This window comes from Otolemur garnettii, unplaced genomic scaffold, assembly GCF_000181295.1.
Source record: "Otolemur garnettii isolate 467f Iridium unplaced genomic scaffold, OtoGar3 scaffold00244, whole genome shotgun sequence".
NCBI classification, from domain to species: domain Eukaryota; kingdom Metazoa; phylum Chordata; class Mammalia; order Primates; family Galagidae; genus Otolemur; species Otolemur garnettii.
This window is the reverse complement of record NW_003852639.1, coordinates 1,008,218-1,011,490: the sequence shown is the minus strand read 5'-3', so window position 1 is coordinate 1,011,490 and position 3,273 is coordinate 1,008,218. Positions and strand designations below refer to the sequence as shown.

The following is a 3,273-nucleotide window of genomic DNA, read 5'->3' as shown; positions in this document are numbered from 1 at the left end:
CAGGAGTTGGAGGTTGCTGTGAGCTGTAATGCCATAGCACTCTACCCAGGGGGACAGCTTGAGGCTCTGTCTCAAAAAAAAAAAAAAAAAAAAAATGTTTCTCCTAAGTTGTTCAGAAGAAGATCAAACATAATAGGTTGGTCTAAAGTTCCAGGGGCTAGATTAGAGGTTCTAGCTGCTGAGAGGGCAACTGTATCTGCTGAGGCAGGGGGTAGACCTGTACTGGCAGTATGGTGGCTGCTGGATTTGTCACTGGCATGTCCATGGGGATCATGCTACGGAAGTCTCCTTGTACAGAGTCACTGCTGTTAAAGGTTTCATTATCTCTTTCTGGGTTGCCCACCTGAGAAGAATCACTCTACTTTGCTCTTGAATTTGCTTGTGGACCACCGATGTCCATTCTTGCTTATAACCCTCCTAGAAATTGTCCCTTTGGGAATAAGGTGCTCCAGGACACTCTCTAGCTTGGAACTGCAGCTGGCTATAATTTCCAGTGGAAATTGAAGGAAGTCCTCTGTAAGTATCAAAACCTTTATAACCACCAGGGGACCGATGGGAATTGGTCAATAATTGGTGATGTACTCCACCAGAAGGACATCCTCTAACAGATCCCTGACTATTACAAATGGCTGTGTAGGTCTGGGAAATACATTCATCTGTGCTGGGTAAAAGGCAAGGCTACCATTGCTTCCTTGAATAGTTCCATCAGGATGAAAATTTGCCATCTTATGGGAAAGGACAGTTTGTTCTACATGAATAGCTGGCAGTTGGGACTGAGGTGGTGTTTGTGTACTTGCTGTAGTAAAACTTTGATTGTAGCCAGGTGAATATGGGGATTCTTTTATTTCTTGTTCTTTCTGTGGAGGCAGAGGTGTGTTAACATTAAATACTGTCTGCATGGCTTGCAAGGGCACTGTGTCAATGGTTACTGAGCTACTACTTGCTGGAGATGACTGGAAGCCCTGGTCAGAGCCCTTTGACATGGGAGGATTTGGAGAAGTTAGTGAAGACACAGTTGCTTGGTCAGGGGAGTTGCTGCCTCAACAGTCTCTGAGGTCATTAACTTGGTTTCAGATCCTGAAGGCGCCTGATCAGTAGTAACCAAGCAAGCATTTGAGCTACAAGTAACTGGAGAAGACCCAGCCTGTAATAGCTCTTGAAGAAAATCACTTTGGGCTCGGCGCCTGTGGCTTAGGTGGCTAAGGCGCCAGCCACATACACCTAAGCTGGGAGGTTCAAATCCAGCCTGGGGCCGCCAAACAACAATGACAGCTGCAATCAAGAAATAGCCGGGTGTTGTGGTGGGAACCTATAGTCCTAGCTTCTTGGGAGGTGGAGGCAGGAGAATTGCTTGAGCCCAGGAGTTGGAGGTTGCTGTGAGCTGTGATGCCACAGCACTCTACCCAGGGCGACAGCTCAAGGCTCTGTCTCAAAGAAAATAACTTTGGGCAGATTTTGTTCTGTAGATGCTACCAGGCTACCTGGAATGGCTGAAGGTGGTTGTGATGATGGAATTACACTTGAAGATTTGTCAAAATCCAGAATAGACTTTTGCATAAAGTTACAAGTTCCTTGAATTTGGGTCATCAGATCCTGCGGTTTTTCCTTCTTCAATACTGGATCCTTCGGAAGGGTAGAGGAAGAACCTACAGGCTGATGTCTAGGCTTAGGCACATCTTTGGGTTTAGCATTAAATTTTCTGGGCAGGATCTGATCGTTTGGTATGAGGCTTGCTGCAGCTGCTCCCCAGGACTTTGGAGGAATCTGTGACTGTGGTGTCACAGGGTGCTTCTGACTCTCAAAGCTGTTTTCCCAGGATTTTGGCATCTCTGGCTATTTTGAATCCAGCTCTTCACACAGGGGAGGAGTCCACGACTTGGTGATGTTCTTTTCACTCTGTAGAGGTGTCCAAGACTTTGGAGTTTGCTCCTTTGGATCCTGTTCTTCCTGCAACTGAATTGGCCAAGGCTTTGGTGTCTCCTTCTGCTCCTCTTGAATGTATCCCGCCTTGGATTTAAGCATTTCTTGCTTCCACAGGCCAGGAAGTGGCTTGGATTTGGAGACCTTCTGCTTATTCTGCTCTTCTGGCAGAGTAGACCTGAGTTTTGAAACTTCTTGTTTCCTCTATCCTAAGGAAACCGCTGGCTTTGCAACCTCCTGGTGCTTAACAGGAGACTCCCAGGACTTGAAGGATTACTGTTTCTTCTCCTGATCCTCAGGTTCAGTAAGCATATCTTAACATTTAGGGAGATTTGGTTTTCTAGCATAATCTGTTTCCCAACATTGCTCTTCCTCTTGTTTGTCTGAATAATCTACTTCTGTCCTATAGCATCTGTTAAGAAATGCTTGGTTGTATCTCTGGCTGTGCAAGTTCCATGAGAGACTCTGATTCTTTGACAGATTCAGCCTTTGATAATTGTTTTTTCTTCTCTGATTGTATCAGCTTTTCTTCTTTCAATGGTACTTCTTTTTCCTTGGCATTTTTGGGAATGGGAATACTTTCAAAATAGCCTGAGTTCAGCAATTTAGACAGCAGATCATTTATATGTTTGTATGTTGTTCCTACCACTGCTTTCTCACTACCTTCCAAAAAGTTCCAAAAGTACAAGATGACTGCTCCATCTGGTCTTCAACACTGAGACTTTCTTTCTTTTCTTTTTTTTAGAGACAGAGTCTCACTTTGTCACCCTCTATAGAGTGCTGTGGCATCACACTGCTCACAGCAACCACCAGCTCTTGGGCTTAGGCAATTCTCTTGCCTCAGCCTCCTGAGTAGCTGGGAATACAGGCACCCGCCACAACACCTGGCTATTTTTTTGTTGCAGATTGGCTGGGACCGTGTTTGAACCTGCCACCCTTGTTATATGGGGCTGATGCCCTACCCACTGAGCCACAGGTGCTGCCGAACACTGGGACTTTCATTCCTATAAAAATCTGTATTATTGGGTGGCTCCTGTGGCTCAAAGGAGTAGGGCACTGGCTCCATATGTCAGAGGTGGCGGGTTCAAACCCAGCCCTGGCCAAAAAACTGCAAAATAAAATAAAATAAAATAAATGCAAGTCTAAAATCCCTTAAAAAAATCTGTATTATTTTCTTTCACTGGAATATAGCATGGCCATTTGCTTTACAGAGTCAATTATTTATTTTAGATTATTTTGTCCTTTGCACTCTTCTTCAGGAATACCAGTTACATATCTTATTATTATTATTTTTGTTGTTGAGACAGAGTTTCCAGCCACAAACACCTAAGGTGGTGGGTTTTTTTTTTTTTT

General features: G+C 44.5%; 2 pseudogenes; both read right to left on the bottom strand.

The window, feature by feature from the left end:
• Positions 1 to 274, bottom strand: part of LOC100963800 — an 18,751-nt pseudogene extending 18,477 nt beyond the window's left edge.
• An 84-nt stretch (positions 275 to 358) lies between these two features.
• The window catches only part of LOC100963485, a 5,081-nt pseudogene continuing 2,166 nt past the window's right edge, over positions 359 to 3,273 (bottom strand).